The sequence below is a fragment of the Portunus trituberculatus genome, chromosome 42 (assembly GCF_017591435.1).
Source record: "Portunus trituberculatus isolate SZX2019 chromosome 42, ASM1759143v1, whole genome shotgun sequence".
In the NCBI taxonomy this organism is placed as follows: Eukaryota; Metazoa; Arthropoda; class Malacostraca; order Decapoda; family Portunidae; genus Portunus; species Portunus trituberculatus.
Window position 1 is genome coordinate 5,264,188 of NC_059296.1, and position 16,559 is coordinate 5,280,746.

A 16,559-nucleotide genomic window follows, 5' to 3' on the forward strand; every position below is an offset into this window, starting at 1 on the left:
TTGTTTGTATGTGTGTATGTATGTGTGGTTTTATTTCACTTCTCGTATTTTTTTTTTTTTTTTATTTATTTGAGGTCATAAGATTTTCCTTCCTCTCACCCAGTCGTGGAGAGAGAGAGAGAGAGAGAGAGAGAGAGAGAGAGAGAGAGAGAGAGAGAGAGGGAGGTTCGTTGACTTGAGCTCTTCCACTTTCACCCTACCCGACCTGTCTCTCTCTCTCTCTCTCTCTCTCTCTCTCTCTCTCTCTCTCTCTCTCTCTCTCTCTCTCTCTCTCTCTCTCTCTCTCTTTCTGCTTCCTCATTCCTTTGTCATTCTTGCATCCACCTTAATTTATTCTCCACTTCTTCTTTTATTACATGTTTTCTTATTACCCACTTCGTTTTGCTTGTTTTTCATTTCCTTTCGTTTATTTCGTTATAGTTATTCTTACCAGAGAGAGAGAGAGAGAGAGAGAGAGACTCGTGAAGACATTGAAATACTTTTACATCTCATGAAACTCCACAAAAAAAAAGAGAAAGAAAGAAAAATTAAATATAAGTTTTATAATTATCAGGGCGTGAAGCCACACACACACACACACACACACACACACACACACACACACACACACACACACACACACACACATTTGAGAGGTGCCTCCACTAATTAAACTCGTGAAGGAAGGGAAAAATAAGTAGGAAAAACTAGGGAGAGAGAGAGAGAGAGAGAGAGAGAGAGAGAGAGAGAGAGAGAGAGAGAGAGAGAGAGAGAGAGAGAGAGAGAGAGAGAAGGGGGGGTTACAGATAAAGAAAATACAGAGATAAGAAAGATAAGAAAAGAATAAATGAGAGAAAACGAGAGAGAGAGAGAGAGAGAGAGAGAGAGAGAGAGGCACAAATTTGAGCTCCCCACTTACTACATACAAGACTCTCTTTAACCCTCGCCTCTCCTTTGCCACGGCGCACATTTGCATACTTTCTCTGGCAACTTCACGAAGACACTCAGCCCTCGCCAGTTTAGCCAAGACTCGCTGCTTAGACCCATTGTTCCTCCTTTCCCTCATTTTCCGCCTTCTTCTTGTGTCTTTTCTACCTTACCCCATCCCCATCACCACCCTGACAAACCACCCCCTCTCTTCTCTCCCTCTCTATCTCTTTCTCTTTCTCTCTGATCTTTATCTCTTCTCGCTTGCTATTGCTAACATTTCCGCCTTGTTTAGACAGTTTTCGTCTTTTATTTTATTTTTTTTTTTTGCATGTTTTGTTGTATCTTCCTCCTTTTCTCTTCTCTTTCTCCTTCTCAGTCCTGCTTTTTCTCTTTTTTTTTTCCTTCTTTTTCTCGTCATCGATGTCTGTACTACTACTATACTACTACTACTACTACTACTACTACTACTACTACTACTACTACTACTACTACTACTACTACTACTACCACCACGACCACTCTTCCCCTTCATTTCTACCTTTCATTCTTTTTTTCTAATCTTTACCTTCCATCTACTCTTAAAACCTTCACCTGCTTCCTCCTCCTCCTCCTCCTCCTCCTCCTCCTCCTCCTCCTCCTCCTCCTCCTCCTCCTCCTCCTCCTGTAGATACTTTTTCATGTGTTTTAAGGCCACGTAAATTTCCCTTTTTTTGCGTATAAGGGTGACATTTCAGATTAGTTCTCCCTCATTTTGGGCCGTAGAGAGTCTTGGGACCAGTAGTTACCATCGCAGCCACTAGAGGGAGATGGCGGCAGATTGGGGGCTGGCTGGGTAATTACTGTAGTACTGGTAGTGGTGGTAGTACTGGTAGAAAGTAGATAAAAAAGGACTGGTGGCTGTAGGAAAGGTAGTGGTAGTTGTGGTGGGGTTGGTAGTAGTAGTAGTAGTAGTGGTGGTGGTGGTGGTGGTGATGGTAGAAAGTAAGAGAAAAAAGTTTAGTAGTAGTAGTAGTAGTAGTGGTGGTGGTGGTGGTAGAAAGTAGACAAAAAAAGGTTTAGTGGTTATAGTTATTGTAGCAGTAGTAGTAATAGTAGTAGTAGTAGAAGAGCAACAGTAGTAGAAGTAATAGTGATAGTAATAGTAGTAGAAGTAGCGGTCAGCAATTTTTTATAGCAGTAGTAGCATGAGGCAGGTACATACAGGAGAGTGATAGTGGAAAGTGAATGTAAGAATAATAGCATTCGGTGAAGTTTTGGTAGCAGGGAGTGGAGTGGGACTGGGGAGGTGAGAGGCAGTGGTCAGGGAGGTGGTGATGGTGGTGGTAGTAGTGGCCAAGCTGTCGCAGTTAGAGTACACCAAGACAAAACAGACTGGCAGTGGAAGTACGTAAAGATCAAATTGTAGTAGTCGTAGTGGTGTTGGTGGTAGTGGAAGTGGTGGAGGCAGATGGTTGTGGTGGAAGGGATCGTGAAGACAGCTGGTGGTGATGGTGGTAGTTGTGGTGGTGGTGGTGGTTGGGGGAGGTGGGGAGTCACAACAAGCAAGGCAGCAGAACAGGAAACCCAGCGATGGAGACTGATAGCGAGCAAGAGAGAGAGAGAGAGAGAGAGAGAGACAGAGAGAGAGAGACATAGACAGACAAAACACTATAAAAAGAAAGAGATACAGACAGTTACACAAAAAAGAAACACAACGAAAGACAAACAGACAAACACACACACACACACACACACACACACACACACACACACACACACACACACACACACACACACACACACACACACACACACACACACACACACACACACAGACAGACAATAAAAAATTCTCCACAACTCAACACAAAGCAAAACAACACGAAAAACTCCTAACAACATCCACTACCACCAATACCACCCCACCAACACACACAACACACGGCACAGCATACAGCGACCCACACCTCCCAGTCTGACTCACCCTTTGCACACCCCTCGTCCACCTCAGCCGGTTTGCGCAGTGCCCTTTGCGAGGCGGCGAGACAGACAGAGCATTGCAGTGTGGGGAGGCAAAGCTGGGCAAGGAAAGGCTCGCTTGCACACATTTCAAATTCCTTATGACGAAGTAACCGAGGCAGGAGTGAAACAGGCTTTGGACTTACCATTATACTCTCTCTCTCTCTCTCTCTCTCTCTCTCTCTCTCTCTCTCTCTCTCTCTCTCTCTCTCTCTCTCTCTCTCTCTCTCTCGTTCGCTTTCACCTGAAATAAGAAATAAGGCATGATAGGTTGGAGGGCACTATTGTGGTGGTGGTGGTGGTGGTGATTTTGTCGTAGCATACTTTCAAAACGCTTTTTTTTTTTTTGCGCTGGTTTGTGTGTATGTATGTGCCATCCTGTAAGGTAAATGACCTCTTGTATAGTGGTAATAGTTGTAGTAGTAGTAGTAGTAGTAGTAGTAGTAGTAGTAGTAGTAGTCTCTCTCTCTATCTCATACTTTCTCAATCTAAACTGCCCAACAAATAATAAAGACAGCAACAATAGCAATACAAGCATCAACAGCTATAACAACAACAACCACAACATCACCAGCAGCAGTAATAATAACAGTAGTAGCAGTAACAACAGGAGAAGAAATAGTATAGAAAGAGTAGGAACATTAGCACTAGGAGGAGGAGAGGGAGGAGCAGCAGTAATCGGGTTAATGACTGAGTGTGTCGCCAGCCCTGTGAACTAGCAAGAGAAACCCCCATCACGAGGCAAAGAGAGGGAACCAAGTTAATACGTGCCATGGCTGTAAACTTTCCTCTCCCATAAATTTCTACATGAAGAGGAGATTAAAGAGTGATTGCGTGATAGAAGCGTGCGAGTGAACGAACGAGCAAGAGAGAGAGAGAGAGAGAGAGAGAGAGAGGTAACTAGAGAAAGGTGGACGAGGGGAAAGAGAGAGTTAAGTAAGAAGAGAAGAGGGAAGGAAGAAGCTTATAAATGAGAAGAAAGAAGAGAGGGAGAGAATAGGGATGAAGGAAAGGGGAGAGAGAGAAAAAGTGAAGTTAAGAAAGATGAGAAGAGAGAAGAAAGGGAGAGAATAGGGATGAAGGAAAGGGATGAGAGAAAAAATAAAGTTAAGAAAGAGAAGAAGAAGAAGAAAAAAAACAAGAGAAGAAGGATAAGAAGACACATAAATAGCATTAAAAAGAGGATGAAACAAAAAAAAAAAAGTGGGACGGGAAAGGAAAGGAGTTAAGTAAGAAGGAAGGAAAGAGGGCGGGAGAGAGGGAGGGAGGATGGAGGGAAGATGCAAGGCTCAGGTTCCATCAGCATAACCCAACACTCGCTCATCCTCCAAAGAATGCAAGAGTAACGACCAGACAGCCTCGGGGACCTCGCGTTTTTTCTCCCTTAAATTGACCTTGACTTTGAAGTGCGGGGGCGAGGCGGCGGGTGGCAAACGATGGACCATATTCCTAAACACTGCAGCGCCGCACCTCCACTTCATTACAGGCTCTAGTTGAAGTTACACCGGGTTTTTCAGGATTTTTTTTTTTTTTTTTATGGTTTTAGTAACAGATTAGCGAGGTTTTTTTTACATTATCAACAGAAGAAATACTCTTTTAAAAGCTTTAATTGAAGTGATACCGAGTTTTCAGGGTGTTTTTTTTTTCATAGTTTTGTTAGCATATTAACGAGATTTCTACATTATTAACGGAAGAAATACTCTTTTCAATACTATAGTTGAAGTTATACCGGGCTTTTTTTAAGTTTTTTTTTTTTTTTTTTTTTTTTTTTTTTTGAGATTTCTACATTATTAACGGATGAAACACTCTTTGAAAGGCATTAGTTGAAGCTATACACAGTGCTAGTGACAGATTAACAAGGTTTCTAAATTAACTGAAGAAATACTCTTGCCTTGAAGTTACACACAGATTATCAAGATTTCTACATTATGAAGAGGAAAAAAACACTCTTTAAAACCCCTAATTGAAACTGGAGACGTTTTGACGGCTGTTCTTATAATTCTGGCGACAGATTAACAAAAATTTCAAATTGATAGTAGGAACTGTAGCGGCGATTACAAAGAATACGAAGCGGTTACGAACAAGAAGATGCACAACACAGTCACTCCTTCGCAGTTCGTTAACACTGACAATGGTAGTTATGCGGTAATGTTCCACTCTCACTTCCCTCATCCCTTAACTAGTTCACATTCTTTTTTCAGGCCAGCATATAAAAAATGGGCGAAATTAAACTTAGAACATAAAGATTCAAGGCAAATTATTAGCCTGTGTCGAGGGAGAGGAGAGTGAGTTTATGTCGAAAGATAAAGCAAGATAAGGTGGAAGAAAAGGTGTGGTCGGTAGAGAGAGAGGAGAAGGAGAAAGAGAAAAGAGAAAAAGAGAGGGAGTGGGCGGGGATATGTTGGGTGTGTATTGAATGGGGTGAGTGAGGAGGTAATAATAATGTGCCGGCAGTGAGGAGGAAGAAGGGAGAGAAAGGGAGGGAGGGAGAGAAGAGGCTGTTGGAGGCGTAGAGGCGGAAGGAGAAATGCATGAGCCGAGGCAGTATTGAGAAAGGGACGGTGGAGGAGGAGGAGGAGGAGGAGGAGGGAGAGAAAGGGGAGATGAACTGGGATGGGTGTGGTAGAGAGAGAGAGAGAGAGAGAGAGTCACAAACGATATAGATTTAGCTTATTGGAAGTGATCGCTTCTCAAATTGAGTTACACTAATACCACCATCAAGAGAGAGAGAGACAGAGACAGAGACAGAGAAAGCTACGTTAACTCCTATTTCTCTTTACCTAGCCACTTCTCCTCCACGCCCTCCCCCCCCCATGAAACAGAAACAGCTGGCGGTGGTAGCACAGTATTAGTCCCAGCCAGCCTGCCTGTGTCTGCCTCGGGTTCCGCTCTGCTTCACAAGGGGGGCGTGGTGTCCTCCTGCAGGGGCGGCGAGGTATTGTTGGCCAGCACCCTGCGTGAGGAAGGACGGGGGAGCTACGAGTCATTAGAGAAGGAGGAAGTAATGGTGATGCGTCTCTGCTGGACTTTTTATCTGCAGTGTGGTTTTTGTTTGCGTTCATTAAAGGCGGTGCGATTAGCAGGGAGTAGTGCATTGTGGTTCGCTGGTATGTGAAGGGAATGAAGAGGACGGAGAGGGAGTTTCCATGGTGCAATTTCAAAAGGGAGTTAATGGTTCTTAGTTCTTATTGGTGTCCTCAGATCAGCTAGTAGTAGGAAGAAGTGCATTGTTCCGTGCTGGTATGTGAAAAGTAAGGAGAGTGGACGTGAAAGAGAGATAGGGAGAGTTTTCATGCATATCAAAATATTTATTGGTTTTGAGTCCCTAATAGGAAGTAATGCATTGTTTCGTGCTGGTATGTGAAGAGTAAAGGATTAATTAAGACTGGAGGAAAGAGAGAGAAAGAAGAGGACAGTTTTCATGGTACATTTCAAAGGAGTTAATGATCCTGAGTTCCTGTTGGTGTCCTCAAATAACGAGTAATAGGAAGTAATGCATTGTTCCGTGTTGGTATGTGAAAGATAAGGGATCAATTAAGACTGGAGAAGAAAAAGAGAAATAGAGAGAAGGGGACAGTTTTAATGGTGCATTTCAAAAGGGGGGAATTAATGGTTCTGAGTTCCTGCTGAGAACCTTCAAATCACGGGTTTATCCTTCTCCCTTGACACAGATCGCATTCCTTTCCATTACTCTTTTTTTTTCGTGCAATCTTGAAGTTCTTTTGTACTTGAATGTCGTAGCTTTAGTTTCATTCCAAAGTATCGTGTTTCCTTTTTTGCTGTTGTTCCTTAAGTGCGTTTGCTATACTAGTCTTTGCTTCCATCCTTGGCTTATCCTTCCCATTGTCGTAAAACCTTCATTTCTCATTGCATATTGTAGGGGTTCCAGTGTACCCAAGTTGCAGATACAAGCAGTCAGGTTTCTTTAACTATTTATCTTTAGTTTCTCTACTTTTTCATTCTCCTTTCCGTCTGTAGCAGTATCACCACCCATTCCCTCCTTCCCTATTCCTTTCTTCCTCTCATTTTTTCCATTGCATATTTAAATCCTTGCCTCTTCCAGTGTACTCAAGGTGCAGATACAAATAGTTAGATATCTTCCTCTAATTTATCTTTATTTTTCTCCACTTTTCCATTCTTCTCTCCGTCTGTAGCAGTATCACCACCCACCCCTTCCTTCTTCCTCCCTCTCTCTCCCTCTCCCTGACGGTCACTGGGGCGGAAACGAGCGATTTTAGTCACCAGAACCATGTGTCTCTAATGCTTTGTTTGACGTGTGTGTGTGTGTGTGTGTGTGTGTGTGTGTGTGTGTGTGTGTGTGTGTGTGTGTGTGTTCCCAGGCGCGTGACTACAAAGGTGACCGCCGAACACCTGATCCACGTAGGGTTTCTTTTCCTCCACCCCCTTAAAGCACCTGCCACCCTTGAGGAGTCCAGCAGGGAGAGAGGATAAAAGGACTCACTCATACACACACACACACACACACACACACACACACACACACACACACACACACACACACACACACACACACACGAGTTTATAAATTTAATTAAAATGTGAAGCATTTAAGAATACAAGCTCTTTCTCTCTCTCTCTCTCTCTCTCTCTCTCTCTCTCTCTCTCTCTCTCTCTCTCTCTCTCTCTCTCTCTCTCTCTCTCTCTCATCTCTTTCCTTCTCTCCCTTCTCTGTGTCTTTTCTTTCCTTCCTCGGTCTTCCTCTCTCTCTCTCCCCTCTTGTTTTTCCTCCCTTCTTCCTGTGTGTTGCATTTTCTTCCTCTATTTTTTCCCATTTTTTTCCTCTTTTATTCGTCTCTTCCTTCCTTCTCTACATATCATTCCATTTCTCCTTCCTTATCCTGCCTTTTGTCTCTCTTCTTTCCTTCTCTTCCTCCTTGCTCTTTTTTTCCCCTCTGTGTTTCCTTTCCTTCTTCCTGTCCTTCCCTTCCTCCTTTTCCACCTCCCTCTGTGTTTCTCTCCGTCTCTCCTCACTCACACACTTCCTCCTTCCTTCTTCTTCCACTTCCCTCTGTGCTAACCTTCTCCAGTCACCTGTCCTCTCCTTCCTCTTTGTCTCTCAACTTCAGAAACTCTCATAGACACAGGCAAGCACAATATGACTACCTAAACTTAGCTCTACTCTAGACTCCACCAAGGCTTCTCACGTGAACCAGCTCCTCTTGTAGTTAACACGAAATAACCCCGACAGTTTATACTCGCACACAACGGACCGTGACGCCCCCCATTGTCCCCGCCCAGTCTCGTCCCCGGCCCGTCCCTCCATGCCTTCCCCCAGTCCCCGCAGGCAAGTGGAAGAAAATCACTCCCCAATGACTTATGTTCGTCGATAGAAATGAGATGACAGTGGGTGGGATACAGCATGACGAAGCTAAGGCAAACAGTCCCAGAGGCTGTGTTACTAAGTCTTGTTTAATTGTGCGAGCAAAATGAAACCCTTTAGGGAGTTGGAGGAGTGGAGTTGAGGACTGTGGGGGTAGAGGGAGGGATGGAAGGGTGGACAGACAGCTTACCCCTCCTCCTTTTCCTCCTCCTCCTCTTCCTCCTCCTCCACCAGCTGGCCTCATTATAATACTCGCAGGAAATGGAAAACAACACCATCTGGAGCGTGTGGCTAGAGCGGTGTGGCCGAAGAAGAGTGAAGAGTGAGTAAGTACCGACGGGCAGGGCGTGTGACGGTGTGGCGGTGTGACAGGCGACCAGAGGCTTGTTTAGTGTGGGGGAGGGGGTGTTCTCTCTCTCTCTCTCTCTCTCTCTCTCTCTCTCTCTCTCTCTCTCTCTCTCTCTCTCTCTCTCTCTCTCTCTCTCTCATAAAGGTGTTTACAAGGCAAGGCTACATACACGTACCCAGCTTTTTGCCTTTCAGCCACTCAAGACTCTTGTTACAGCGCCAAAAACCATTCATTATCTCTCTCTCTCTCTCTCTCTCTCTCTCTCTCTCTCTCTCTCTCTCTCTCTCTCTCTCTCTCTCTCTCTCTCTCTCTCTCTCTCTCTCTCTCTCTCTCTCTCTCTCTCTCTTGGTCCATAATTTAGCATTTCCCTTCCTCATCTTCATTCCTCGCCTCGTGACACACATTACACCTGAGGCCTCCACGATGCACACCTGCCGTTACCTGTATACCGTGACACTCCTCATCATGTGACAGTTTTACCTTCGCCCCGTTCACAAGACTCACAGGCTGGCGGTGGTGGTAGTGGTGGTAGTAGTGTTGGTGGTTCTTTACTTCCTGTCTATACATCATGGGATTGAATTACAGAGCGCCGTTCACCATGTAGTAATAATAAGTAGTGTTGTCTTGCTGGCGAAAGATTCAATGGAGTAATACGACACACGGTTTGAACTCCTAGCGGGTATTCGTGTGGTGTGACTTTCCCAGCGGTACAAGTCTGCGCTAATAGGTAGTGTCGTGGAAGAGGAGGAGAAGCAAGAGGAAAGGAAGTGATGCAACAGGAATAACTACGTGCATAGTGTAGAGTAAGAGTAAGATCTGGATGTAGAGCATGTTATTTGTGTTGTCTAAAAATACATATCTATTAGAAAATTGTGCGAAATATTGTAGCTTTGAGGTATGAAAGGGTATATAGAGATACTGTATAGTCATGTGTATTTTGTACGGGAACAGAAACGAGTATACCTAATGTCCTGTTGCAACTTCCCTTACGTGTTTTGCATAGAAATATACCTTTAATTCTACCCTTCGAAAAAAAAAAAAAGTATAAAACCAACTAAGAGGCAAATAATGTAAACACGTCAGTAGATTACGAAAAATAATATTATTACCTCATGCCTTGTTGCAACTTCGCTTACGTTTATAGCATAGAAATATACCTTTAATTTTACTCTTCGAAAAAAACAACTACGTATATAACCAACTAGAAAAAACAAATGATGAAAACACTTCAGTCGATTGCGAAAAAGAATATTAATTGCCTTCATTATCTACGTTGATTGACAGGTGAGCTTCAGGTGAGTCTGGGAACACCGTATGAGTAGTGATGGGGCGGAAATTGAACTGAGGTGTTGTCTAAGTATGAGTCCCTTCATCAACCCGCGTCAATAGCATTGCATCAGTGTGGCGCCCTGGGCAGGTGTATCGGGACTCATTAGCGTCGGGGACTCCACTACCTGATGCCGGAAGGGAGATGAGGAGTGTTGCAGGGGTGAGAGAGAGAGAGAGAGAGAGAGAGAGAGAGAGAGAGAGAGACAAACAGACAGACAGACAGGGAGACAGACAGACAGACAGACAGATATACAAACAGACAGAAAGACGGACGGACAGATAGACAAACAGACAGACTGACAGATAGACAAACAGACAGACAGACAGACAGACAGAGAAAATGGATAAATAGATAAATAAATAATACATAACAATACATTCAATACAATACGAGTGCTACACTTTGGAAATACAATGAGCAAGCTTCCTTTTCCTATATTTGTTGTTGTATTTAGTCTGTCTCTGCTGGGCATGAGAAAAAGCAAAGAAAAAATTAAAAACAAAAAGCAATTTATCACTCTTCCTTCTCTTCCTTCTCTTGTTGCTCGCATAAAAAGGGAACAAAATATAAAAATAGATAACATGCAGTAAGACTTTTCCCATCTTTTCCCTTCCTCCCTCCCTCTCCTTCCTTCATTTCCCTAAGCCTCTACATTTTCTCCCCTTAATTCCTCCTCCTCCTCCTCCTCCTCTTCGATAACATGCACCTTCTATTTCTTTTCCTACCCTCGATCCCCTCCCTCCCTTTCTCTATTTTTTTCTGTTGTGCATCAGAAAAGATGAAAAAAAATTAAAGTAATGCCATTTATCACTCCTCCCTCTTCTTCCTCGCATAAAAAGCAAACAAAATATAAAAAAAAAGATAACATACACCGTCTTCTATTACTTTTCTTACCCTCAGTCCCTTCCCTCTCTGTTTGTCTCTCTGTTTCTGTCTTTCTCAGCCACGTCTCTTCTCCCTTGACTGATCACCACCTCGTCTCTCCGTTTTCCCTGATCGACCATAAGAAAACGACAGGTGGCGGGGAAAATATGATTATAGGGTAGCGAGCTGGTGTCTCCTCTCGCTGGCCAATGAATTCCGTGCCTGGGGATTAATAAAAGGACACCGACGAGACGAGCCAGAAGAAAGTGGAGAAGAAAGAATACACACGAGAAGCAATTAATTCAAAATGCTGAGTGATTTTCTTTTGCTGGGGGAAGTAAGAGTCTGGTGGATGCCATCTGGTGGACGGGACGAACTGGCCTGACTTTGTGTGTGTGTGTGTGTGTGTGTGTGTGTGTGTGTGTGTATTGTGGGTGGGTGTGAGTGTTAGTTTAAAGATTAGTACTCTCTCTCTCTCTCTCTCTCTCTCTCTCTCTCTCTCTCTCTCTCTCTCTCTCTCTCTCTCTCTCTCTCTTCTTTCCTTTCTTTCCAACCATCCTTCCTTCCTTCCTTCCTTCTTTTTTTCCTTCATCCCATCCTTCCTTCCTTCCTTCCTTCCTTCCTTTCTTTCTGTCCTTTCTTCCTTCATCCCTTTCTTTCCTTTCCTATCCTTTCCTTTCCTTTCCTTTCCTTTCCTTCCTTCCTTCCTTCCTTCCTTCCTTCCTTCCTCTGTCACATCTTCAGGTCATTTCCCACTTAGCCGGCCACTTTGCGGTCGAGTAACTCATTTATTCTGTTAAGTTCAGCCTCGTAGGTTATCCCTTTTCCCGCCACCACCCTCGTGCCTGCCGCGGCGTGGTGTCCCATACGTTACACGCCGTCACTGGGGATCTTGTGGTCACTCGTAGATCGCTGCCTCTCACGAAAAGTACTCCTATGTTACGCGTTTAGCCTTTGTTATTCTAAGGCCGCATTGTGAGTGTATCTGGCTACTATTTATATTTATTTATATTTACACGAGTTTTTAAAGGATTTTACAGTTCTAGAGGTAAAGTGACAAGATTTTTACATTAGTAATTGTAGAAACACTTGAAAATCCCGCTAATCATCTCTGTGGCTTTGGAAAACAATCGTGATGAGAGAGCAAAGCGCTCTGAATATTGACCCAGATGTGTAATACCGTCACTCATCACATTCACAATTCTTGTTAGTATTTATGGGATTATTAGTATAAACCATTTCATTAGTCCTTATATTGATCCACTTTTTAACCCCTTGACTACCATGACCCGTTTCCATATTCATTCTGCTTGTTATTTGGTGATTTTAAACAGCTTCAGAAACTTATGTGGGGGATTAAAATAGTGAAGTCTGTGGCCATTAATCCTCTGACCTCCATAGACCCTTCCTAATGTCAATAAAATGGCATAAAATTACAAAAAACTCAAGGTAAAAATGTGTCCCAGTACTGAAGAGGTTAATGTGTAGATATTAAGTTCACTGTGATCTATAGCATCATTACACGTTCATTTATTATATCTAGTATTTATTAACCATTGAGGAGCTCTCGATATAAAGTTAGCCCGTATATCAACCCCGTATATGTTTCCCTGCAGCCGTGAAATCCACCATGTTTTATGACACCACTACTTGAGCCAACTGTTCCTAAATGCATGAGTGTCGAGGTGCGTGCGTGCGTGCTCGTTTAGTACATTTCCGCGTGCACTCTTTTGCACATAGAAGTAATTACAGCACGTATTACTCCTATTTATATTCCGCTGCGGGGGACTGCGCTGCCTAATTCTTTTTCCTTGGGGACTCGCTGCGTTACCGGTGCTCCACTTGTCACTAATGAGGTTGTTTCTTTGAGTAATCACATCCTGGGCCTCTGAGATTCCCAGGCTGGGCAGGAGGCAGAAGTAATGGAGCGTCACGTCACCCCACTGCTAACTGTCATCTCCCACACTCCTGAGAATTCCTAGAGAAGGATGTTCCCGGTACCTCTCCCTGTCTCTCGGTTTCTGTCTCTCTGTCTCTGTCTCTCTGTGCTTGTCTCTCACTCTCTCTTAGTCCAAGCCTTGTATATGTCTACTGAGTGTTGAATTAGTATTGGGGTCTGGAGATATTAATTCATTTATGTATTTATTTATGTGTGTGTGAATGTTGATGTATCTTGGCGCCATTTTAACAGTTTTGTCTTCTCTTCAGATCGAAAGGAGCTAAGGGTTGGTGCTGCCGAAGGTATGTATGAGACTTAATACTGTTGTACTAATGCCTACGTATTAAAGAAAAGAACAACGTACTCGGCTTATATTTAGATGAACGCAGAGGGATTTAATGACCTAATAATTCCACGTACATGTGAAAAAACGGTTACTTAAGTAGATAGACAATGTTAAGAAGGGACGAGAGGAAAGACGGGTGACGAGGGTCCATACTGTAACGTAAGACATACGTAATCTCTTACATAATAGGTGAATACAAAGGGCTTCAATACTTTACTCATATTTAGTATTGTTACATAGGTAATGGAGTGTTGAGGGTGCATATAGTAAGTAACACAGTCCACAAATCTGCTCTTCCATAACAATTTAGTGGACTTGATATGCAGTGTTCTGGTTTAAAGCTCCCCGTGCATGGCAGTACCTCTGTTTTTTTCCTATGTTTTCCACGTACAACTCTCGCGTTACGTAATGGACTTGGTATTCAGTTCAACACCTTAATGCTACCACCGAGTGTACGCCTCGCACCTGTTTGTACCTCCACCTCGCAGCGCTGGGGCAGGAATATAGAGTTACCACACACATTACATAGTTGTGCACACTCTATGACAACAGTGACGCTACGGACCCCACCTGCTGCTCCTTACCTGAGACAAACATGCCCATTCCTCCCTCTTACCTCAGACAGACACACCTTCCGCACTACAACTACACGATCTCCACACCTGCTCTTCATTCCTCCTTACCTGAGACAAACACACTCCTCCGCCCCCTTTTACCTGAGAGAAAGAGCCATATTCAGAAACGCTTTGCTCTCACGACAGCTATTTCCAAAGGCTCTAGTTGAAGATATTCATGTTTTTAAGGGTATTTTTATGGTTCTGGTGATGGATTAGCAAGATTTCTAGTCGATCATAAGGAGAAACTGTCTTGAAAACCCGGCTAGTCGTCTATGGGGACTTGAAAAATTGTCGTGGTGAGAGAACAAGGGGTTTTTAAAGTGGCCGAAAGAGTCACCGTTTTCTCTTACCTAAAATAAACACACTCACTCCTGCTGCTTACCTGACACAGACACGACCACTGCACGCCCGCTATCTACACCTACTCCTTGTTCCTCTTACCACCTGAGACAAACACCTCGCAAAACTAGACTCCGCTTTCCTACTCAGCACCTCTTACCTAAAACACACCTACCCCCTTCACAGCTACACCTTCCCATCCTTTCTTACCTGCTCCATTAATTTTCACCATCACACAAACACACCTACGCCTTTCCACACTCCCACAACTACAGCCACTACCCCTAACTGTCCCCCTTCTCCACACCAATCCCCAACATCTGCTGCCACCAACCACTGCGCCTCCACCACAAATAAGAGGCACTTTGCGCACGATTCGCTCACCGCCACATTCCCGCCGCCGCCTGATTGCGTCGACCCGGGTCATCACCACAGAATTTTAGCTCCACACACTCCATTCTCTCCGTCAAGCAGCCACACACGCACTCCGCCTCCCATTTGGTGCCTCAGTGGGTCGCGCTCATCTTGCTGGCTGTGCGGGTGTTGCATGAAGCACGCCAGTTGTTTAGGGAGGAGGAGATGGACGCAGCAAGGCGGTGAGGCGTGAAATTTGACCTTTTACCGTTTCGTCACTGATTTAACCTAGTGATAGAATAATGCTGCAACACTACCTAAAAACTGACTGTCTACCTTCTCCTCCTCCTCCTTCTTTTACCCCTCTTTTTCTCCTCCTCCTCCTCCTCCTCCTCCTCCTCCTCCTCCTCCTCCTCCTCCTCCTCGTCTCACCTGTCGGCTTTCGTTGGTGTGACGGCGGCTCCAGTTGTCTTCCAATCGCTGGGAATGTTCAACACCTGATCAGTTAGTTTTCGCCGCGTCACGCCTTGTCTCGGGCATGTCGGCGGCTGTGGTGGTGGTGGTGGGAGTGGGGGCTGAGATTAAACAGAGATTGAATATTCAGTCTCGTCATCACAGTCTCGAGTGTGGGTGGGCCTCTCTCTCTATTAGGCTAATTATATTATTGGTAGTCGAAGTAAAAGTAGCAGTGGTGGTGGTGGTGGTGGTGGTGATGGTTGAAGCAGCTGACACTAGTTATGAAATGTGATACGAGGAAAAGATAAGTTATAATAAGAGAGTCATAAATGGAAGAAAAGATTACAATATAGAGGAGCGAAATGAAAGTATAAGAGGAGATAGGCAGACAGACAGACACGCTTCGATAAACAGACAAGAAATAGACAGATGGACTGACACACATATGTAGAAACAGACATATTTCCTTATCAAAAAATAAAACAAAAAAATTATAGACAGACAGAAAGAACGAAAGACAGAGACAAGCACACAACCATAAAGACACAAACACACAAACAAACAAACAGACATACAACAAAACACTAACACACACACACACACACACACACACACACACACACACACACACACACACACACACACACACACACACACACACACACACACACACACACACACACACACACACACACACACACACACACACACAGACAAACAGACAACCATACAGAGACACAAAGACAAGCAAACACACAACTCAAAACATACAAAACACACAGACACACAAGCACACAGACACACAGACACACAAGCACACAGAGACACTTTAAACCGCAGATCTGGCACAAGTAAGAGCGGGATCGGAGTTAGCAGGAGACGTGGTACAGGTGAACAGAAGACGTGAGACAAGTGATTAGGAGACGTAGCACAGGTGAACAGAGAAGAATAGGTGAAGAGAGGACGTGGCACAGGTGAACAGAAGGGAACAGGTGAACGTTAGGTAGGTAGGTACCGTCACGGAGTCCCTGATAGAAGGAGAGGCGCGATCGGTCACTTGTAGCTAATGGAGCGCGGATGAGCGAACTTTTTTCCGCTCTGGTAACGCTGTGAGGATTGGTGGTGGTGGTAGTGGTGGTGGTGGTGATGGATGTGGCTACTGACGGAAGTAAATGAAAGGACCCCTATTTTAGTAAAGTGGGATGGAAAGGAGAAAGAGACAGACATGGAGACAGAGACAGAGAGAGACATAGAGACAGAGACAGAGAGAAAGAAAAAAAAGCGCTAATAACTACCACTTCTACCACCACCACCACCACTCGTACTACAAGCCTTATTTCTCGTAGTGCGGGGGAGCAGGTGACCAGATGGCGGCGGTGGAGGAACTGTATTATTTCTCCTGTGTAATTTGGGCGGCACACGAAGACCTGCAGGTTAAGGGAGCGAAAGTACAGCTGACCCAAAACTGGCGAGCTCTCTTAAGGGATTGGAATGCAGAGAGAGAGAGAGAGAGAGAGAGAGAGAGATAGCCGGTCTGGGTTAGTGCAGAATCACATCGGAAACGCCTAATAATTTGCTTCCCTGTGTGTGTGTGTGTGTGTGTGTGTGTGTGTGTGTGTGTGTGTGTGTGTGTGTGTGTGTGTGTGTGTGTGTGCGTGTGCGTGTGCGCGGGTGTTTGTGCATGCGTATATACGTTCACAGGCATGGCCTAATTTAC

The 16,559-nt window shown here is 44.4% G+C and overlaps 1 protein-coding gene across 1 annotated transcript in view; it reads left to right on the top strand.

The window, feature by feature from the left end:
• Window positions 1-16,559, top strand: part of LOC123517456 (serine/arginine repetitive matrix protein 2-like) — a 153,213-nt gene that overhangs the window by 93,660 nt on the left and 42,994 nt on the right. The window contains 1 exon segment of the mRNA XM_045277522.1: window positions 13,000-13,032. The gene's annotated coding sequence lies outside the window, so the exon portion shown is untranslated.